The sequence below is a fragment of the Bufo bufo genome, chromosome 11 (genome assembly GCF_905171765.1).
Source record: "Bufo bufo chromosome 11, aBufBuf1.1, whole genome shotgun sequence".
Lineage (NCBI taxonomy): Eukaryota > Metazoa > Chordata > Amphibia > Anura > Bufonidae > Bufo > Bufo bufo.
In genome coordinates this window covers 65,676,533-65,701,186 of record NC_053399.1, presented here as the reverse complement: position 1 = coordinate 65,701,186, position 24,654 = coordinate 65,676,533, and the positions used below count along the sequence as shown (strand labels likewise).

Here is a 24,654-nt window from a genome sequence, read left to right as displayed (position 1 = left end):
GTCGAGAACCAACATCACAATCATTGCAGACTGGGCCTGGAAAAGAGTCACGGCCACCTGAGAAGAGTCCTGGTTATTCATGGATTCCTGCTCTCCTGCTGATGACTGACAGGCTTCTACCTAGTTTTATCCCTTTCTCTTGGAGAGAACTGACAATCATCAGCAGATGGGGGAGAGGGCAGGAGATTATGGATAACCAGGACTCTTCTCAGGTAGATTTGACTCTTTTCAAGGCCTGTGCTGCAATGATTATGATGCTGGTTCTCAGCAACCACTTATGGTGAGAATCTTTAAATTTTCAATCATATCATTTGCTCATAACTATTTTATGTTTTTCTTCATCACTGTGTGATGATCATTGAAGGGATTTTTTCATAAAGGCAAATGGCTACCATTTAATGCTATATTTTCTGAATACAGCAAATCACATTGGCACATGATGTTACCCATGTGGCCTCAACCAAACCGAATTTTATTTTTGAATAATAACAATAATGAGAAAAATATTACTTCACTTTTTGCTCAAACTGCAGATTCTGAATCCGCAACACTTTCCGTCAATGAAGACATGCTTATTCTAAAAAGCGATGGCAGTGAACAAGTTACTGTAAGTGTCAGCTACAGGAGAACCAAGAGGGCCCATCAATATGATTCGTCTTACACAGACACCAAGTCTGACAAATAGGCCGATTAAAAGGCCACTGAGAACCATCTCTCTGCCAATTATCACCATGTATCATCCCTGGCCCAACGAGGTAGGCAGAAATATGGCCTTTTAAATGGCACTATTAAAGTGTTCGCTGATAATGAAGCACATGACAAAACTCTAATCACTGCTCACAGGGGAGATGGACCCAAGTACATGTCAGACTGGTAACCAGCCAAGTGGATGAAAGGAGGACAAGGATTCAACAAAGATATACTATTAAATAACCAAGATGAAGTAATACCACAAGGTATCACAGCTGTCCGTGTGAGAGACAATCTGGATCTTGTGTGTACCTAGAGATATAAGCAGATTTTAAATAATTCACAATAATTTCTGGATAGGATAGATATATAGAAAGCAGAGTCATGAGCAAATAGAAGAATTACTGACATTGCAAAATCCTCCAAATACTAATGGAATACAGTGGATATAGAAAGTCTACACACCCCTGTTAAAATGTCAGGTTTCTGTGCTGTAAAAAAACTTTTTCCACCTTTAATGTGACCTATAAACTGTACCACTCAATTGAAAAACAAACTGAAATCTTTGAGGTGGAGGGAAGAATAAAAAAAAAAAACTAAAATAATGTGGTTGCATAAGTGTGCACACCCTCTTATACAGTAACTGGGGATGTAGCTGTGTTCAGAATAAAGCAATCATGTTAAATAGGAGTCAGCATACACCTGCCATCATTTAAAGTGCCTCTGATTAACCCCAAATAAAGTTCAGCTGCTCTAGTCAGTCTTTTTCTGAAATTTTCTTAGTCGCATCCCACAGCAAAAGCCATGGTCCACAGAGAGCTTCCAAAGCATCAGAGGGATCTGATTGTTAAAAGGTATCAGTCAGGAGAAGGGTACAAAAGAATTTCCAAGGCATTAGATATACCATGGAACATAGTGAAGACAGTCATCATCAAGTGGAGAAAATATGGCACAACAGTGACATTACCAAGAACTGGACGTCCCTCCAAAATTGATGAAAAGACGAGAAGAAAACTGGTCTGGGAGGCTACCAGGAGGCCTACAGCAACATTAAAGGAGCTGCAGGAATATCTGGCAAGTACTGGCTGTGTGGTACATGTGACAACAATCTACCGTATTCTTCATATGTCTGGCCTATGGGGTAGAGTGGCAAGACGAAAGCCTTTTCTTACAAAGAAAAACATCCAAGCCAGGCTACATTTTGCAAAAACACATCTGAAGTCTCACAAAAGCATGTGAGAAAAGGTGTTATGGTCTGATGAAACCAAGGTTGAGCTTTTTGGCCATAATTCCAAAAGATATGTTTGGCGCAAAAACAACACTGCACATCACCAAAAGAACACCATACCCACAGTGAAGCATGGTGGTGGCAGCATCATGCTTTGGAGCTGTTTTTCTTCAGCTGGAACTGGGGCCTTAGTTAAGCTAGAGGGAATTATGAACAGTTCCAAATACCAGTCAATATTGGCACAAAACCTTCAGGCTTCTGCTAGAAACATGAAGAGGAACTTCATCTTTCAGCATGACAACGACTAAAGCATACATCCAAATCAACAAAGGAATGGCTTCACCAGAAGAAGATTAAAGTTTTGGAATGTCCCAGCCAGAGCCCAGACCTGAATCCGATTGGAAATCTGTGGGGTGATCTGAAGAGGGCTGTGCTCAGGAGATGCCCTCGCAATCTGACAGATTTGGAGTGTTTTTGCAAAGAAGAGTGGGCAAATCTTGGCAAGTCAAAATGTGCCATGCTGATAGACTCATACCCAAAAAACTGAGTGCTGTAATAAAATCAAAAGGTGCTTCAACAAAGTATTAGTTTAAGGGTGTGCACACTTATGCAACCATATTATTTTATTTTTATATTTTTTCTTCCCTCTACCTAAAAGATTTCAGTTTGTTTTTCAATTGAGTTGTACAGTTTATAGGTCACATTAACCACCTCAGCCCCCAGTGCTTAAACACCCTGAAAGACCAGGCCACTTTTTACACTTCTGACCTACACTACTTTCACCATTTATTGCTCGGTCATGCAACTTACCACCCAAATGAATTTTACCTCCTTTTCTTCTCACTAATAGAGCTTTCATTTGGTGGTATTTCATTGCTGCTGACATTTTTACTTTTTTTGTTATTAATCGAAATTTAACGATTTTTTTGCAAAAAAATGACATTTTTCACTTTCAGTTGTAAAATTTTGCAAAAAAAATGACATCCATATATAAATTTTGCTCTAAATTTATTGTTCTACATGTCTTTGATAAAAAAAAATGGTTTGGGTAAAAGTTATAGCGTTTACAAACTATGGTACAAAAATGTGAATTTCCGCTTTTTGAAGCAGCTCTGACTTTCTGAGCACCTGTCATGTTTCCTGAGGTTCTACAATGCCCAGACAGTACAAACACCCCACAAATGACCCCATTTCGGAAAGTACACACCCTAAGGTATTCGCTGATGGGCATAGTGAGTTCATAGAACTTTTTATTTTTTGTCACAAGTTAGCGGAAAATGATGATTTTTTTTTTTTTTTTTTTTTTTCTTACAAAGTCTCATATTCCACTAACTTGTGACAAAAAATAAAAACTTCCATGAACTCACTATGCCCATCACGAAATACCTTGGGGTCTCTTCTTTCCAAAATGGGGTCACTTGTGGGGTAGTTATACTGCCCTGGCATTCTAGGGGCCCAAATGTGTGGTAAGGAGTTTGAAATCAAATTCTGTAAAAACTGACCAGTGAAATCCGAAAGGTGCTCTTTGGAATGTGGGCCCCTTTGCCCACCTAGGCTGCAAAAAAGTGTCACACATCTGGTATCTCCGTATTCAGTAGAAGTTGGGGAATGTGTTTTGGGGTGTCATTTTACATATACCCATGCTGGGTGAGATAAATATCTTGGTCAAATGCCAACTTTGTATAAAAAAATGGGAAAAGTTGTCTTTTGCCAAGATATTTCTCTCACCCAGCATGGGTATATGTAAAATGACACCCCAAAACACATTCCCCAACTTCTCCTGAATACAGAGATACCAGATGTGTGACACTTTTTTGCAGCCTAGGTGGGCAAAGGGGCCCATATTCCAAAGAGCACCTTTCGGATTTCACTCGTCATTTTTTACAGAATTTGATTTCAAACTCCTTACCACACATTTGGGCCCCTAGAATGCCAGGGCAGTATAACTACCCCACAAGTGACCCCATTTTGGAAAGAAGAGACCCCAAGGTATTCGCTGATGGGCATAGTGAGTTCATGGAAGTTTTTATTTTTTGTCACAAGTTAGTGGAATATGAGACTTTGTATGAAAAAAAAAAAAAAAAAAAAAATCATCATTTTCCACTAACTTGTGACAAAAAATAAAAAATTCTAGGAACTCGCCATGCCCCTCACGGAATACCTTGGGGTGTCTTCTTTCCAAAATGGGGTCACTTGTGGGGTAGTTATACTGCCCTGGCATTTTCCAGGGGCCCTAATGTGTGGTAAGTAGGTAAATGACCAGTGAAATCCGAAAGGTGCTCTTTGGAATATGGGCCCCTTTGCCCACCTAGGCTGCAAAAAAGTGTCACACATCTGGTATCTCCGTACTCGGGAGAAGTTGGGGAATGTGTTTTGGGGTGTCTTTTTACATATACCCATGCTGGGTGAGAGAAATATCTTGGCAAAAGACAACTTTTCCCATTTTTTTATACAAAGTTGGCATTTGACCAAGATATTTCTCTCACCCAGCATGGGTATATGTAAAATGACACCCCAAAACACATTCCCCACCTTCTCCTGAGTACGGAGATACCAGATGTGTGACACTTTTTTGCAGCCTAGGTGGGCAAAGGGGCCCATATTCCAAAGAGCACCTTTCGGATTTCACTCGTCATTTTTTACAGAATTTGATTTCAAACTCCTTACCACACATTTGGGCCCCTAAAATACCAGGGCATTATACCTACCCCACAAGTGACCCCATTTTGGAAAGAATAGACCCCAAGGTATTCGCTGATGGGCATAGTGAGTTCATGGAAGTTTTTATTTTTTGTCACAAGTTAGTGGAATATGAGACTTTGTATGAAAAAAAAAAAAAAAAAAAAATCATCATTTTCCACTAACTTGTGACAAAAAATAAAAAATTCTAGGAACTCGCCATGCCCCTCCCGGAATACCTTGGGGTGTCTTCTTTCCAAAATGGGGTCACTTGTGGGGTAGTTATACTGCCCTGGCATTTTCCAGGGGCCCTAATGTGTGGTAAGTAGGTAAATGACCAGTGAAATCAGAAAGGTGCTCTTTGGAATATGGGCCCCTTTGCCCACCTAGGCTGCAAAAAAGTGTCACACATCTGGTATCTCCGTACTCGGGAGAAGTTGGGGAATGTGTTTTGGGGTGTCTTTTTACATATACCCATGCTGGGTGAGAGAAATATCTTGGCAAAAGACAACTTTTCCCATTTTTTTATACAAAGTTGGCATTTGACCAAGATATTTATCTCACCCAGCATGGGTATATGTAAAATGACACCCCAAAACACATTCCCCAACTTCTCCTGAGTACGGCGATACCAGATGTGTGACACTTTTTTGCAGCCTAGATGCGCAAAGGGGCCCAAATTCCTTTTAGGAGGGCATTTTTAGACATTTGGATACCAGACTTCTTCTCACGCTTTGGGGCCCCTAGAATGCCAGGGCAGTATAAATACCCCACATGTGACCCCATTTTGGAAAGAAGACACCCCAAGGTATTCAATGAGGGGCATGGCGAGTTCATAGAAATTTTTTTTTTTTGGCACAAGTTAGCGGAAATTGATATTTTTTATTTTTTTCTCACAAAGTCTCCCGTTCCGCTAACTTGGGACAAAAATTTCAATCTTTCATGGACTCAATATGCCCCTCACTGAATACCTGGGGGTGTCTTCTTTCCGAAATGGGGTCACATGTGGGGTATTTATACTGCCCTGGCATTCTAGGGGCCCTAAAGCGTGAGAAGAAGTCTGGAATATAAATGTCTAAAAAATTTTACGCATTTGGATTCCGTGAGGGGTATGGTGAGTTCATGTCAAATTTTATTTTTTGTCACAAGTTAGTGGAATATGAGACTTTGTAAGAAAAAAAAATAATAATTCCGCTAACTTGGGCCAAAAAAATGTCTGAATGGAGCCTTACAGGGGGGTGATCAATGACAGGGGGGTGATCAATGACAGGGGGGGTGATCAATGACAGGGGGGGTGATCAATGACAGGGGGGGTGATCAATGACAGGGGGGGTGATCAATGACAGGGGTGGTGATCAATGACAGGGGGGTGATCAGGGAGTCTATATGGGGTGATAACCACAGTCATTGATCACGCCCGTGTAAGGCTTCATTCAGACGTCCGGATGCGTTTTGCGGATCCGATCCATCTATCAGTGGATCCGTAAAAATCATGCGGACGTCTGAATGGAGCTTTACAGGGGGGTGATCAATGACAGGGGGGTAATCAATGACAGGGGGGTGATCAGGGAGTCTATATGGGGTGATCACCACAGTCATTGATCATGCCCCTGTAAGGCTTCATTCAGACGTCCGGATGCGTTTTGCGGATCCGATCCATCTATCAGTGGATCCGTAAAAATCATGCGGACATCTGAATGGAGCTTTACAGGGGGGTGATCAATGACAGGGGGGTAATCAATGACAGGGGGGTGATCAGGGAGTCTATATGGGGTGATCACCACAGTCATTGATCATGCCCCTGTAAGGCTTCATTCAGACGTCCGGATGCGTTTTGCGGATCCGATCCATCTATCAGTGGATCCGTAAAAATCATGCGGACGTCTGAATGGAGCTTTACAGGGGGGTAATCAATGACAGGGGGGTGATCAATGACAGGGGGGTGATCAGGGAGTCTATATGGGGTGATAACCACAGTCATTGATCATGCCCCTGTAAGGCTTCATTCAGACGTCCGGATGCGTTTTGCGGATCCGATCCATCTATCAGTGGATCCGTAAAAATCATGCGGACATCTGAATGGAGCTTTACAGGGGGGTGATCAGGGAGTCTATATGGGGTGATCACCACAGTCATTGATCATGCCCCTGTAAGGCTTCATTCAGACGTCCGGATGCGTTTTGCGGATCCGATCCATCTATCAGTGGATCCGTAAAAATCATGCGGACGTCTGAATGGAGCTTTACAGGGGGGTAATCAATGACAGGGGGGTGATCAATGACAGGGGGGTGATCAGGGAGTCTATATGGGGTGATAACCACAGTCATTGATCATGCCCCTGTAAGGCTTCATTCAGACGTCCGGATGCGTTTTGCGGATCCGATCCATCTATCAGTGGATCCGTAAAAATCATGCGGACATCTGAATGGAGCTTTACAGGGGGTTGATCAATGACAGGGGGGTAATCAATGACAGGGGGGTGATCAGGGAGTCTATATGGGGTGATCAGGGGTGATCAGGGGCTAATAAGGGGTTAATAAGTGACGGGGGGGGGTGTAGTGTAGTGTAGTGGTGCTTGGTGGGACTTTACTGAGCTACCTGTGTCCTCTGGTGGTCGATCCAAACAAATGGGACCACCAGAGGACCAGGTAGCAGGTATATTAGACGCTGTTATCAAAACAGCGTCTAATATACCTGTTAGGGGTTAAAAAAAACACATCTCCAGCCTGCCAGCGAACGATCGCCGCTGGCAGGCTGGAGATCAACTCTCTTACCTTCCGTTCCTGTGAGCGCGCGCGCCTGTGTGCGCGCGTTCACAGGAAATCTCGCGTCTCGCGAGAGGACGCGTATATGCGTCCAGGAGGAATGAATCAACCACCTCCAGGACGCGTCTGTGCGTACAGCGGTCCGGAGGTGGTTAAAGGTGGAAAAAGTTCTGAAATGATTTACCTTTTTATATCCACTGTAGGTTGGTGTAACTATAGGCATTCTTGTCTTTTTTTGTTCTGGATAGTTCTGAAACAGAGAAACTCCTCCTGTTCAACTGATAGTCTTATGCACAGCTACTAATATACAGGTACATACTTAGTCTGCCATTCTTATGGAGACCCTGTAACCCTTATTGAGGCCATGTTTCCATCTCTATTATGGGGGGGGGGCAGGATGGCTGCCACTGTTAGGCCCCTTACAGGCGAACGTGTTCGGATAAGGTCCGGATGTGTTGTGAATGCGTTCAGTGAAAAAGTGCGCGGTTTCGCAGGCAAAGTCATTCAGTTTTGCCTGCGATTGCATTCAGTTGTTCTGTTTTTATCGAGCACGTGCAATGCATATTGATGCGTTTTGCATGCGTGTGATAAAAAACGTAATGCATGCAAACAACATCTCTTAGCAACCATCGGTAAAAACCCATCGCATCCGCACTTGTGAATTTCACTCAGCTCCATTTATTTCAATGGGGCCAGCATTGCGTGAGAATCACAGAATATAGAACATGCTGCGATTTTCACACAACGCACAAGTGATGCGTGAAAACCAACGCACATGTACACAGTCCTAATGAAATAAATGGGTCCGGATTCCGTGCAGGAGCAATGCGCATTGCACCCGCGTGGAATACTCGCTCATCTGCAAGGGGCCTTATAGGCCACTCTGTCGTTGTTATGACATTTTTACCAGGTAGTAGTCACAGTACACAGATTTCCTTCTATACAAAGCTATAAACGACCAGATACTGACCCCAGAATACAATGCTAATTTAAAGGAAAGTAAATACAGTAATTATAAACAACTAGGTCACCAGGGATTTGCCACAGTCTACAGCACAAGTACACTAAAGGCAGGAAAGTAACACTACTGGATTGTACTGTATATTTAATTAGTTATTATGTACACATAACAGTTGCATATTTCCAAGAGTCATTATGCACACTTCATCATTTGGTCAGGGCATTATTACTGTGTGCTACTAGAGGTTGTGTTTTTTTTTTCAAAAGCGTCACTCTTGTCCATAGGCTGCTCAATGATGTAGGGGTGAGTTGCATTACTAGTCACAACCCATGAACTAGAGTGGTGCTGTTACTGAAGAAAACCTCACACACAATAATTTCATACAATCCTGATGGTCTTTATACACACAGAGTAGTACTGAAAACAGCAATGGCTTGCTCTGAACAAGTGCTTCAAAAATTATTCCTTATTGGGCGCAGATATCTGCCCATGTATAAACACACATGCAGTATTGCAAGAAGCAATGGCTTGTTCTGAAGAAGCGGTCCAAAAATGATCCCGGTAGCAGCAGTACAATATAGAATCTTACAGACAAGGCAGGAGATGTGAGGTTGTGTAGGGGTATTAGTATTGGCAATAGTAGTCGCAGCGATACAGTATGGAAGCTGACAGATAGGAGATGTGCGGCTGTATAAGCATAGTAGTAGTTGCAGTAGGGGGTAGTAGTAGTTTCAGCAGCAGTACAGTACGGAGCATGATGGACAGGTAGACAACAGCAGTGGCATCATTGGGCCAGTGATAAATAGCCACTGTCAGCAATGGCAGATCTACAGAGCATTTGTAAAGTATTTAGTTCAGTCACTTTCACATTTTGTTATGTTGCGGCCTTGTGCTACAATACAAAAAATTCACGTTTTCCCCCATCAATCTGCCAACCCCATGGGGTTTTCTATTCCTCTTGTTTATCTTTGAGATGTTTCTTCATCTTGATTGGAGTCTACATGTGGTAAATTCAGTTGATTGGACATAATTTGGAAAGACATGTTTGTCTATAGAAGGTCTCACAGGTAATAATGCATATCTGAGCTAAAACCAGCCCATCAGGAGGAAATAGCACTGTCTGTAGGGCCCAGAGACGTGATCTTGTTGAGGCTCAGATCTGATAATGGGTACCAAACAATTTCTGCTGCACTCTAAATTCCAAAGAACACAGCAGCCTTCATAATTATTAAATGGAAAAGTTTGGAACAACCAGGACCAGAGCTGGCTGCCCCACCAAACTAATTAATCAGGGAGGTGGGGCCTTGATAAGAGAGGTGACCAAGAACCAAATAGTGACCCTAACTGAGTTCCAAGAATCCTGTGTGCAGATGGAGGAAACTTTCAGAAAGTCAACCATCACTGCAGCCCTCCACCAATCTGAGTTTATGGCCGAGGGGAAATTTCCCGCTGGGCTGATGCTCAGGGGGCAAGCTGAGCCCTCCTCACGGCTGGTCAGTGGAAGTTTTTGGGGATGTATTTTGTGCTACTGGGGCAGTATTTTGTGATAGACTGTGGCATTTGGCTCTATTAGGGTGGTATAATAAGCCACAATATGGTATTGCTGGCCCCGCCTTAAATCCACTTTAAGTTCCCAGTCCGCCCCTGGCCACTTCTCAGTAAAATTGGAAGTAGGGAGCCCCTGCTTCTATTTTCTACTCTATTCTAGTACTTGCACAGAACTTTCCACTTACCATCCTGGATCTGGCAGCTGTCTTCCTCCCTTGGTAAGCAACCCTGCTCCTGTTTTCTACTTTACTCCTCAGTAAAAGACACATGAAAGTTTACAAAAAAGGGCCTAAAGGACTCTCAGACTGAGAGAAGCATAATTCTCTGATCTGTTGCAACCAAGATTGAACTTTTTGGCGTCAATTCTAAGTATCATGTTTGAAGAAAACCCGGCACTGCCCATGGCCACCCCTAAAGTTAAGCCGGGTGGTAGTAGCATCATGGTGTGGAAGTGTTTTTCAGTGACCGGGACAGGGATATTTTTCAGAGTTGAGGTAAAGATAATTGGAGCTAAGTACATAGATATTCTTAATGAAAACGTGATCCACTGTGCTCTAGTCCTCAGACTGGTCCTAAGGCTCACCTTCCAACAAGACAATGACTGTATCCACTGAGCAAAGACAACACAGGAGTGGCTTAGGGACAACCAGGTGATATTTCTTGAGTGGCCCAGCCAGAGCCCTGACTTGAACCCAATCAAACATCTCTGGAGAGAAAATGGCTGTCCACCGACAGTCCCCATCCAACCTGAGCTTGAGAGGATCTTCATAGAAGAATGGTAGAAAATCCTAGGTGTGCAAACCTTGAGGCATCATACAGAAAAAGACTGGGGACTGTAATTGCTGCCAAAGGTGCTCCAACTAAATACTGAGTAAAGGGTCTGAATATTTATGTTGGTGCAATATTTTTATTTTTCCTTTTTAATAAATTACCTTTTAAACATTCTGTTTTCATTTTCTCATTATGGGGTATTGAGTAGAGTTGAGCGAACACCTGGATGTTCGGGTTCGAGAAGTTCGCCCGAACTTCCCGAAAATGTTCGGGTTCGGGATCCGAACTCGACCCGAACTTCGCCCCGGACCCCATTGAAGTCAATGGGGACCCGAACTTTTTGGCACTAAAAAGGCTGTAAAATAGCCCAGGAAAGGGCTAGAGGGCTGCAAAAGGCAGAAAAATGTAGGTAAATCCCGTGCAAACAAATGTGGATAGGAAAATTTATTAAAATAAAAACAAAATAAATAAAAATTAACCAATATCAATTGGAGAGAGGTCCCATAGCAGAGAATCAGGCTTCATGTCACCCACCACTGTAACAGGCCACTGTCAGATATTTAGGCCTCGGCACCAAGACAGAGGAGAGAGGTCCCATAGCAGAGAATCAGGCTTCATGTCACCTACCACTGTAACAGGCCACTGTCAGATATTTAGGCCCCGGCACCCAGACAGAGGAGAGAGTTCTTATAGCAGAGAATCAGGCTTCATGTCACCCACCACTGTAACAGGCCACTGTCAGATATTTAGGCCCCGACACCCAGACAGAGGAGAGAGGTCCCATTGCAAAGAATCAGGCTTCATGTCACCCACCACTGGAACAGGCCACTGTCAGATATTTAGGCCCAGGCACCCAGACAGAGGAGAGAGGTCCCAATGAAGAGAATCAGGCTTCATGTCACCCACCACTAGAACAGGCCACTGTCAGATATTTAGGCCCCGGCACCAAGACAGAGGAGAGAGGTCCCATAGCAGAGAAACAGGCTTCATGTCACCCACCACTGGAACAGGCCACTGTCAGATATTTAGGCCCCGACACCCAGACAGAGGAGAGAGGTCCCATTGCAGAGAATCAGGCTTCATGTCACCCACCACTGGAACAGGCCACTGTCAGATATTTAGGCCCAGGCACCCAGACAGAGGAGAGAGGTAACATTGAAGAGAATCAGGCTTCATGTCACCCACCACTAGAACAGGCCACTGTCAGATATTTAGGCCTCGGCACCAAGAGAGAGGAGAGAGGTCCCATAGCAGAGAATCAGGCTTCATGTCACCCACCACTGTAATAGGCCACTGTCAGATATTTAGGCCCCGACACCCAGACAGAGGAGAGAGGTCCCATTGCAGAGAATCAGGCTTCATGTCACCCACCACTGGAACAGGCCACTGTCAGATATTTAGGCCCCGGCACCCAGAGAGAGGAGAGAGGTCCCATTGAAGAGAATCAGGCTTCATGTCACCCACCACTAGAACAGGCCACTGTCAGATATTTAGGCCCCGGCACCAAGACAGAGGAGAGAGGTCCCATAGCAGAGAATCAGGCTTCATGTCACCCACCACTGGAACAGGCTACTGTCAGATATTTAGGCCCCGGCACCCAGACAGAGGAGAGAGGTCCCACTGCAGAGAATCAGGCTTCATGTCACCCACCACTGGAACAGGCCACTGTCAGATATTTAGGCCCCGGCACCCAGACAGAGGAGAGAGGTCCCATTGCAGAGAATCAGGCTTCATGTCACCCACCACTGGAACAGGCCGCTGTCAGATATTTAGGCCCCGGCACCCAGACAGAGGAGAGAGGTCCCATTGCAGAGAATCAGGCTTCATGTCACCCACCACTGGAACAGGCCACTGTCAGATATTTAGGCCCCGTCACCCAGACGGAGGAGAGGTTCATTCAACTTTGGGTTGCCCCGCAATATAATGGTAAAATTAAAAAAAGAGGATTGAATGAAGTGCCCTGGAGTACAAGAATATATTGTTAAGGGGATGTAGTTATAAATGTCTAATCTGCACAAGGGATGGACAGGTCCTGTGGGATCCATGCCTGGTTCATTTTTATAAATGTCAGCTTGTCCACATTGGCTGTGGACAGGCGGCTGCGTTTGTCTGTAATGACACCCCCTGCCGTGCTGAATACACGTTCAGACAAAACGCTGGCCGCCGGGCAGGCCAGCACCTCCAAGGCATAAAAGGCTAGCTCTGGCTACGTGGACAATTTGGAGACCCAGAAGTTGAATGGGGCCGAACCATCAGTCAGTACGTGGAGGGGTGTGCACACGTACTGTTCCACCATGTTAGTGAAATGCTGCCTCCTGCTAACACGTTCCGTATCAGGTGGTGGTGCAGTTAGCTGTGGCGTGGTGAAAAAACTTTTCCACATCTCTGCCATGCTAACCCTGCCCTCAGAGGAGCTGGCCGTGACACAGCTGCGTTGGCGACCTCTTGCTCCTCCTCTGCCTTCGCCTTGGGCTTTCATTTGTTCCCCTGTGACATTTGGGAATGCTTTCAGTAGCGCGTCTACCAACGTGCGCTTGTACTCGCGCATCTTCCTATCACGCTCCAGTGCAGGAAGTAAGGTGGGCACATTGTCTTTGTACCGGGGATCCAGCAGGGTGGCAACCCAGTAGTCCGCACACGTTAAAATGTGGGCAACTCTGCTGTCGTTGCACAGGCACTGCAGCATGTAGTCGCTCATGTGTGCCAGGCTGCCCAGAGGTAAGGACAAGCTGTCCTCTGTGGGAGGCCTATCGTCATCGTCCTGCGTTTCCCCCCAGCCACGCACCAGTGTTGGGCCCGAGCTGTGTTGGGTGCCACCCCGCTGTGAACATGCTTCATCCTCCTCCTCCTCCACCTCCTCCTCATCCTCGTCCTCCTCGTCCTCCAGTAGTGGGCCCTGTCTGGCCACATTTGTACCTGGCCTCTGCTGTTGCAAAAAAACTCCCTCTGAGTCACTTCAAAGAGACTGGCCTGAAAGTGCTAAAAATGACCCTTCTTCCTCCTCCTCCTGGGCCACCTCCTCTTCCATCATCGCCCTAAGTGTTTTCTCAAGGAGACATAGAAGAGGTATTGTAACGCTGATAACAGCGTCATCGCCACTGGCGATGTTGGTGGAGTACTCGAAACAGCGCAACAGGGCACACAGGTCTCGCATGGAGGCCCAGTCATTGGTGGTGAGGTGGTGCTGTTCCGCAGTGCGACTGACCCGTGCGTGCTGCAGCTGAAACTCCACTATGGCCTGCTGCTGCTCACACAGTCTGTCCAGCATGTGCAAGGTGGAGTTCCACCTAGGGGGCACGTCGCATATGAGGCAGTGAGCGAGAAGGCCGAAGTTACGCTGTAGCACAGACAGACGAGCAGCGGCAGGATGTAAACGCCGGAAGCGCGCACAGACGGCCCACACTTTATGCAGCAGCTCTGACATGTCGGGGTAGTTGTGAATGAACTTCTGCACCACCAAATTCAGCACATGCGCCAGGCAAGGGATGTGCGTCAAACCGGCTAGTCCCAGAGCTGCGACGAGATTTCGCCCATTATCGCACACCACCAGGCCGGGCTTGAGGCTCACCGGCAGCAACCACTCGTCGGTCTGTTGTTCAATACCCCGCCACAACTCCTGCGCGGTGTGGGGCCTGTCCCCCAAACATATGAGTTTCAGAATGGCCTGCTGACGTTTACCCCGGGTTGTGCTGAAGTTGGTGGTGAAGGTGTGTGGCTGACTGGATGAGCAGGTGGAAGAAGAGGAGGAGGAAGCCGAGTAGAAGGAGGAGGCTACAGGAGGCAAAGATTGTTGCCCTGCGATCCTTGGCGGCGGAAGGACGTGCGCCAAAGAGCTCTCCGCCTGGGGCCCAGCCGCCACTACATTTACCCAGTGTGCAGTTAGGGAGATATAGCGTCCCTGGCCGTGCTTACTGGTCTACGTATCTGTGGTTAGGTGGACCTTGCCACAGATGTCGTTGCGCAGTGCTCACTTGATTTTATTGGATACTTGGTTGTGCAGGGAAGGCGCGGCTCTCTTGGAGAAGTAGTGGCGGCTGGGAACAACATACTGTGGGACAGCAAGCGACATGAGCTGTTTGAAGCTGTCTGTGTCCACCAGCCTGAATGACAGCATTTCATAGGCCAGTAGTTTAGAAATGCTGGCATTCAGGGCCAGGGATCGAGGGTGGCTAGGTGGGAATTTATGCTTTCTCTCAAATGTTTGTGAGATGGAGAGCTGAACGCTGCCGTGTGACATGGTGGAGATGCTTGGTGACGGAGGTGGTGGTGTTGGTGGTACATCCTCTGTTTGCTGGGAGGCAGGTGCCAACGTTTCTCCAGAGGCGGAGGAAGAGGCCGAGGCAGCAGCCGAAGAGGTAGCAGGGGGAGCCTGAGTGAGTTCCTTGTTTTTAAGGTGTTTACTCCACTGCAGTTCATGCTTTGCATGCAGATGCCTAGTCATGCAGGTTGTGCTAAAGTTCAGAACGTTAATGCCTCGCTTCAGGCTCAGATGGCACAGCGTGCAAACCACTCGGGTCTTGTCGTCAGCACATTGTTTGAAGAACTGCCATGCCAGGGAACTCCTTGAAGCTGCCTTTGGGGTGCTTGGTCCCAGGTGGCGGTGGCGAGTAGCAGACGAACTCTCTTGGCGGGGGGTGTTCTGCTTTTGCCCACTGCTCCCTCTTTTGCTACGCTGTTGGCTCGGTCTCACCACTGCCTCTTCCTCCGAACTCTGAAAGTCAGTGGCACGACCTTCATTCCATGTGGGGTCTAGGACCTCATCGTCCCCTGCATCGTCTTCCACCCAGTCTTCCTCCCTGACCTCCTGTTCAGTCTGCACACTGCAGAAAGACGCAGCAGTTGGCACCTGTGTTTCATCATCATCAAAGACGTGCTGAGGTGGTATTCCCATGTCCTCATCATCAGGAAACATAAGTGGTTGTGCGTCAGTGCATTCTATGTCTTCCACCGCTGGGGAAGGGCTAGGTGGATGCCCTTGGGAAACCCTGCCAGAAGAGTCTTCAAACAGCATAAGAGACTGCTGCATAAGTTGAGGCTCAGACAGTTTCCCTGATATGCATGGGGGTGATGTGACAGACTGATGGGCTTGGTTTTCAGGCGCCATCTGTGAGCTTTCTGCAGAAGACTGGGTGGGAGATAATGTGAATGTGCTGGATCCACTGTCGGCCACCCAATTGACTAATGCCTGTACCTGCTCAGGCCTTACCATCCTTAGAACGGCATTGGGCCCCACCAAATATCGCTGTAAATTCTGGCGCCTACTGGGACCTGAGGTAGTTGGTACACTAGGACGTGTGGCTGTGGCAGAACGGCCACGTCCTCTCCCAGCACCAGAGGGTCCACTAACACCACCACGACCATGACCGCGTCCCTTACTAGATGTTTTCCTCATTGTTACCGTTCACCACAATAAGAAAAAAATTATTTGGCCCAATGTATTGAATTCAAATTCAGGCCTTTTTTTACAGGCACCTAACACTATCTGGCTATCTATTTAGGTACCGTATTACACTAATACAGGCACAGCAGTAACCACAGATTTAGCTGAATATAAATTGTAGGCCTAGTATTTACGCCCTGGATGACAGGTATCCCTTTACGGACAGAATTACACTTGGAGATGCACGGTAGCATGTGAAGTTATTGAGGATGACCCTATCAGCACTTGAATTTGAACCTTCAATGTAATATACCCTTTTATGGATAGATTTAAACTTGGCCTTCTACAGCAGAAACCACTGATTTAGGGAATTGCTATTTTGGGAATTGAATTTCAACCCAGAACAAAAACTGTGCTTTGACGGACACTAAATAACTTGACCAGCCACAGCAGTAACCTCGGATTTAGCTGAATATAAATTGTAGGCCTAGTATTTAGGCCCTGGATGACAGGTATCCCTTTTTCGGACAGAATTAGACTTGGAGATGCACGGTAGCGTGTGAAGTTATTGAGGATGACCCTATCAGCACTTGAATTTGCACCTTGAATGTAATATACCCTTTTACGGACAGAAATAGATGTGAGATGCACAATAGTGCGTGCAAATTTAAAGGCTTATGCTTTCAGCAATTGTCATTTAACAGTTTGTGTAATATATCCTTTTACGGACAGATTTAAACTTGGCCTGCTACAGCAGAAACCACTGATTTAGGGAATTGCTATTTTGGGAATTGAATTTCAACCCAGAACAAAAACTGTGCTTTGACGGACGCTAGAAAACTTGTCCAGCCACAGCTGGAACACCAGATTTAGGGTATTGCTATTTTGGGAATTGAATTTCACCCCAGAAAAAAATATATCCTTTGCCAGACAGCAGACAGTATTACAATTGGCTAGCCACAGCTGAAACACCAGATTTAGGGTACTGCTATTTTGGCAATTGTATTTCACCCCTCAATAAAATAGCAAGCACAGCCAAGCCCCTGATGTAGGATATAGCAACAAAAAAACAACACACTATTGATGGTTAAATGGACTTGGTGGCAGCTTGTGCTGGCACACCACAAGACACAAAATGGCCGCCGATCACCCCAGAAAAAAGTGACAGAAAAACTCTCTGGGCAGCCTAAAAACAATGAGCAATTAACTAGCAGAAGTTGAATGATACACAGCTGTAGATCGATGACTTCATTAAGTGTTTTTGATGAGTAAATCCCTGCCTAATCTGGCCCTAACAGCAGCAGCTGCATCCTATCCCTACACTGATCAGAGCAGAGTGACGTGCAGCGCTACGTGACTCCAGCTTAAATAGAGGCTGGGTCACATGCTGCACTGGCCAATCACAGCTATGCCAATAGTAGGCATGGCTGTGATGGCCTCTTGGGGCAAGTAGTATGACGCTTGTTGGATGGCTGCTTTGCAGCCTTTCAAAAAGCGCCAAGAAAGCGCCGAACACCGAACCCGAACCCAGACTTTTACGTAAATGTTCGGGTTCGGGTTTGTGTCACGAACACCCCAAAATTCGGTACGAACCCGAACTATACAGTTCGGGTTCGCTCATCCCTAGTATTGAGCACAGAATAATGAGGAAAAATTTAGCACAAGACTGCAACATAATGTGATCTGAATGGATCCATGCCTGCTTCATTTTCACAAATGTAATGTCTTCCACATTTTTGGAAGGCAATTTTGTCCGTTTTAGTGTGATGACCTCTGCGTCTGGAGGAAAGAAGGTTTGTACACAAACATAGAAGAGGATTCTTTACGTTAAGAGCAATGAGACTATGGAACTCTCTGCCTGAGGAGGTGGTGATGGTGAGTTCACTAAAAGAGTTCAAGAGGGGCCTGGATGCATTTCTAGAATGTAATAATTAGAGATGAGAGAATAAAAAAAAAAATTGGTTCTATCCGAATATATTTGCGGCAAATTACATTAAAAAAAAGTCTATTTCCTGGCTGCTAAGAGCCTTTATAGTGGTGTAGAAAACCGTGCCTTGTAGTAACACGCATAGGGAGTCTGCTTTGGTAGTGAAATAATACTGTGAGTCCGTGTGACATGCAGATGACAGGCGTTGCTCTTAGAATCACTGCACACGTCGCTTACTAGGGCAGTCACGGGGTCAAAACTGACCAAATAACTCAAGTATAAACTCAACCTTACAGGTCGATGTTAGTGCCAAGAAGAAGCGCACTCCTTTTATACCGTCGCTAGCTGATTCCACATGTAAACAGAACCTGTTCTATTAAACGCTTATACAAGTAGAGCCCCCCGACAGAGTGGAGTGGGTGTCAGCAGTAAGTTTGTGTTGATGTCACTGATTAATTTGTCCTTCCTCTGATCCGTCAGAACAATAACCCACAAAAAACGGATCCTGTCTGTGGAGCATACGCCTTCACTCGGTCAGCATTTGCTCAATAATCCATTAGTATTGGTAATGCCCAAAAAAAAAACAGGACATCTAAAACAGATGACACTTGAACGGTATTGTTGGGCGAGCATGCTCGGCTGAACACCAGTTCGGCTCGAGCATAATATCGCGTGTGTTCAAATCTAATTTTGCCTCTATTTCTGAAAAGTTTCTGGCGGGATTCGAATTCACAACCTTCTATGTTACAGCCCAGAATGTTAACCACTACACTATAGAGCTGCATGGCCAGTTACTTTAAAAAAAAAAAAATATATATATATATATATATATATATATATATATATATAAAAATAGAGAAATGTGGGCAGCACCACTGTCAATATAGTACAAACGGAGTGCCAGCGGCTGAGTAGGCGATCCACCTCCAAATTGTGTAGAAAAAATGAACTCCGCAGCACATCCAGATAATGAAAAAGTAAACAGAAGCTTTATTCACCAAGCATGCGACGTTTCAATCCTCTCAATGGGATTTTTCTCAAGCAGTGACATAGTGGGCAGTGCAAAGTACATATTTAAACATGTTCACATAATTAATCAATTACTGAGTAAATTACAAGCATTTAAAGAAAAATCATAAAAAGTGTACCCAATAGCAAAGTTATCCTTAAAAAAAGATATTTCATAACATTACAAACAGTGTTACAGTACAACCAATATCTGTATCAAATCCAGTATATAGTGTACAGACAAAAAGCATTATAATAGCAATCATGACTAGTTCAGGTGCAAATCATAATGATAATCAAACTGTGCAGGTGTACCTCAGTGAGAATGATGAATACAGATCACGGGGATGTGCGATGTAGACAAAACACATGGGTCGCGGCGTCTCAAGTGTGTCAATGCGCATGTCTTGAGGACCTTCCTGGGGCTCCCGATCACATGATCACCCCTTCTGGTCATTCTTTGTAATGCGCATGTCACAGGACCTGTGAGCATGTGACCACAGCATGTGATCATTACTCCGGTCATGTGTTTAAGTAAATCGTCCGGTCATGTGCTTCAGTGTATCACATGATCGGGATGGGCGAGTACCAGGAATACAAATGTTCAAAGCATTGAACATTTGTATTCCTGGTACTCGCCCATCCCGATCATGTGATACACTGAAGCACATGACCGGACGATTTACTTAAACACATGACCGGAGTAATGATCACATGCTGTGGTCACATGCTCACAGGTCCTGTGACATGCGCATTACAAAGAATGACCAGAAGGGGTGATCATGTGATCGGGAGCCCCAGGAAGGTCCTCAAGACATGCGCATTGACACACTTGAGACGCCGCGACCCATGTGTTTTGTCTACATCGCACATCCCCGTGATCTGTATTCATCATTCTCACTGAGGTACACCTGCACAGTTTGATTATCATTATGATTTGCACCTGAACTAGTCATGATTGCTATTATAATGCTTTTTGTCTGTACACTATATACTGGATTTGATACAGATATTGGTTGTACTGTAACACTGTTTGTAATGTTATGAAATATCTTTTTTTAAGGATAACTTTGCTATTGGGTACACTTTTTATGATTTTTCTTTAAATGCTTGTAATTTACTCAGTAATTGATTAATTATGTGAACATGTTTAAATATGTACTTTGCACTGCCCACTATGTCACTGCTTGAGAAAAATCCCATTGAGAGGATTGAAACGTCGCATGCTTGGTGAATAAAGCTTCTGTTTACTTTTTCATTATCTGGATGTGCTGCGGAGTTCATTTTTTCTATATATATATATATATATATATACAGTACAGACCATAAGTTTGGACACACCTTCTCATTCAAAGAGTTTTCTTTATTTTCATGACTATGAAGGCATCAAAACTATGAATTAACACATGTGGAATTATATACATAACAAACAAGTGTGAAACAACTGAAAATATGTCATATTCTAGGTTCTTCAAAGTAGCCACCTTTTGCTTTGATTACTGCTTTGCACACTCTTGCCATTCTCTTGATGACCTTCAAGAGGTAGTCCCCTGAAATGGTCTTCCAACAGTCTTGAAGGAGTTCCCAGAGATGCTTAGCACTTGTTGGCCCTTTTGCCTTCACTCTGCGGTCCAGCTCACCCCAAACCATCTCGATTGGGTTCAGGTCCGGTGACTGTGGAGGCCAGGTCATCTGGCGCAGCACCCCATCACTCTCCTTCATGGTCAAATAGCCCTTACTTTCAAAGTTTTCCCAATTTTTCGGCTGACTGACTGACCTTCATTTCTTAAAGTAATGATGGCCACTCGTTTTTCTTTACTGCTTTTTTCTTGCCATAATACAAATTCTAACAGTCTATTCAGTAGGACTATCAGCTGTGTATCCACCTGACTTCTCCTCAACGCCACTGATGGTCCCAACCCCATTTATAAGGCAAGAAATCCCACTTATTAAACCTGACAGGGCACACCTGAGAAGTGAAAACCATTTCAGGGGACTACCTCTTGAAGCTCATCAATGCCAAGAGTGTGCAAAGCAGTAATCAAAGCAAAAGGTGGCTACTTTGAAGAACCTAGAATATGACATATTTTCAGTTGTTTCACACTTGTTTGTTATGTATATAATTCCACATGTGTTAATTCATAGTTTTGATGCCTTCAGTGTGAATCTACAATTTTCATAGTCATGAAAATAAAGAAAACTCTTTGAATGAGAAGGTGTGTCCAAACTTTTGGTCTGTACTATATATATATATATACACTCACCTAAAGAATTATTAGGAACACCATACTAATACGGTGTTGGACCCCCTTTTGCCTTTAGAACTGCCTTAATTCTGGTGCTGATAGCATTCTTTAGAAATGTTGGCCCATATTGAGAGGATAGCATCTTGCAGTTGATGGAGATTTGAGGGATGCACATCGAGGGCACGAAGCTCCCGTTCCACCACATCCCAAAGATGCTCTATTGGGTTGAGATCTGGTGACTGTGGGGGCCATGTAGCCTCTTTTTCCTATTTGTAGTGGAGATGAGTGGTACCCGGTGGGGTCTTCTGCTGTTGTAGCCCATTCGCCTCAAGGTTGTGCGTGTTGTGGCTTCACAAATGCTTTGCTGCATACCTCGGTTGTAACGAGTGGTTATTTCAGTCAACGTTGCTCTTCTATCAGCTTGAATCAGTCGGCCCATTCTCCTCTGACCTCTAGCATCCACAAGGCATTTTTGCCCACAGGACTGCCGCATACTGGATGTTTTTCCCTTTTCACACCATTTTTTGTAAACCCTAGAAATGGTTGTGCGTGAAAATCCCAGTAACTGAGCAGATTGTGAAATACTCAGACCGGCCCGTCTGGCACCAACAACCATGCCACGCTCAAAATTGCTTAAATTACCTTTCTTTCCCATTCTGACATTCAGTTTGGAGTTCAGGAGATTGTCTTGACCAGGACCACCCCCCTAAATGCGTTGAAGCAACTGCCATGTGATTGGTTGACTAGATAATTGCATTAACCACCTGCCATCTGGGCCATTTGCCCCCTTCCTGACCAGGCCAAATTTTGCAAAACTGACATATCTCACTTTATGTGGTAATAACTTTGGAACGCCTTTATTTATCCAAGTCATTCAGAGATTGTTTTCTTGTGACACATTGTACTTCATGATAGTCATAAATTTGAGTCAAAATATTTCACCTTTATTTATGAAAAAATCCCAAATTTACCCAAAAATTTGAAAAATTCGCAATTTTCTAAATTTCTATTTCTCTGCTTTTAAAACAGAAAGTGATACCTCATAAAATATTTATTATTTAACATTCCCCATTTGTCTACTTTATGTTGGCATCATTTTGGAAATGTCATTTTATTTTTTTAGGACGTTAGAAGGCTTAGAAGTTTAGAAGCAATTCTTCAAATTTTTAAGAAAATTGGCAAAACCCACTTTTTAAGGACCAGTTCAGGTCTGAAGTCACTTTGTGGGGCCTACATAGTGGATACCCCCATAAATGACCCCATTGTAGAAACTACACCCCTCAAGGTATTCAAAACCGATTTTACAAACTTTGTTAACCCTTTAGGCGTTCCACAAGAATTAAAGGAAAATGGAGATCAAATTTTTAAATTTAACTTTTTTGGCAGATTTTCCATTTTAATCAATTTTTTTCTTTAACACATCGATGGTTAACAGCCAAACAAAACTCAATATTTATTACCCAGATTCTGCGGTTTACAGAAACACCCCACATGTGGTCATAAACTGCTGTATGGGCACACGGCAGGGCGCAGAAGAAAAGAAACTCCACATGGTTTTTAGATGCCATGTCCCATTTGAAGCCCCCTGATGCACCCTTACAGTAGAAACTCCCAAGAAGTGACCCCATTTTGGAAACTAGGGGATAAGGTGCCAGTTTTATTAGTACTATTGATCATTCATTATAACACTTTATGGGGCAAGGTGACCAAAAAATTGGTTGTTTTAGCACAGTTTCTATTTATTTATTTTTACAGCGTTCACCTGAGGGGTTCAGTCAAGTGACATTTTTATAGAGCAGATTGTTACAGACGTGGCGATACCTAATATGTATACTTTTTCTCATTTATTAAAGTTTTACACAATAATAGCATTTTTGAAACAAAAAAATTATGTTTTAATGTGTCCATGTTCTGAGAGCTATAGTTTTTTATTTTTTGAGAGATTTTCTTATGTAGGGGCTCATTTTTTGCGGGATGAGGTGACGGTTTTATTGGTACTATTTTGTGGGACATACGCATTTTTGATCACTTGGTGTTGCACCTTTTGTGATGCAAGGTGACAAAAATTGCTTATTTTGACACAGTTTTTTTTATTTTTACGGTGTTCACCCGAGGGGTTAGGTCATGTGATATTTTTATAGAGCTGGTTTTTACAGACGCGGCAATACCTAATATGTATACTTTTTTTATTTGTTTCACTTTAACACAATAATAGCATTTTTGAAACCAAAAAAATGATGTTTTAGTGTCTCCATGTTCTAAGAGCTATAGTTTTTTTTATTTTTTGAGAGATTTTCTTATGTAGGGGCTCATTTTTTGCGGGATGAGGTGACGGTTTTATTGGTACTATTTTGTGGGACATACGCGTTTTTGATCACTTGGTGTTGCACCTTTTGTGATGCAAGGTGACAAAAAATGCTTGTTTTGACACAGTTTTTTTTTTTTTACGGTGTTCACCCGAGGGGTTAGGTCATGTGATATTTTTATAGAGCTGGTTTTTACGGACGCGGCGATACCTAATATGTATACTTTTTTTTATTTTTTCTATTTTTAACTTTTTTTTTTCATTCCTTACTTGGGGACTTTTTTTTTTTTACATGTGAAACTTTTTATTTATTTTTTATTTTCAACCGTTTATTTTTATTTTTTTTATTTTACACTTTTCGTCCCCCATAAGGTCATACAAGACCTCTGGGGGACATTTGCTTCACTTTTATTTTATTTTTTCACTGTTGATTTCTCCTGTAACTGGGGCTGACATAGTAGCCCCAGTTACAGGACAAATACACCCCTAGAGAGGCTGTACAGCAGCAATTCAGCGCTGTACAGCCTCAGAGCAGGGCTGATCGAGGTCTCTGAGAGACCTCACACAGCTCCTGCACACTACGGTCTGCAGCGATCCGGAAGGCAGGGACACCTGGGCACTGTCCCTGCCTTGTCTTAGGGTTGCCCTGCTGTCACTAACAGCGGGCAACCCGATCAGCAGCTGCACGATTAGCGTGCAGATGCTATTTCTGAAAGGACGTTCTAAAACGTGCTTTCAGAAATAGACGTCCACCCATAGGACGTTTATATCCTATGGGCGGACGTAAAGCGGTTAATGAGAAATAGAACAGGTGTTCTTAATAATTCTTTAGGTGAGTGTATATATATATATATGAGACTTCTGCTGCATAGGAATACGTACAACTGGCCATGCAGGTCTATAGTGTAGTGGTTAAGATTTTTGGCTGTAATGTAGAAGGTTGTGCGTTTGAATCCCGCCAGAAACTTTTCAGAAATAGAGGTTAAATTAGATTTAAATACACTGAGTGTCCCCAAGCACTGACTCCATATATGGACATAGCTATATATATGGAGTCAGAGCAGGGACTCCTACGCTGAACTAGAGTCCCAACACCCTCCACTCTTCAGAGCAGGGGGTGCCTGGTTTAATGCTCGGGTTCTTCCA

The 24,654-nt window shown here is 44.1% G+C and overlaps 1 protein-coding gene across 1 annotated transcript in view; it reads right to left on the bottom strand.

Annotated features, from left to right (window-relative positions):
* Window positions 1–24,654, bottom strand: part of AKAP6 (A-kinase anchoring protein 6) — a 587,230-nt gene that overhangs the window by 43,095 nt on the left and 519,481 nt on the right. The gene's annotated exons all lie outside the window — the stretch shown is intronic.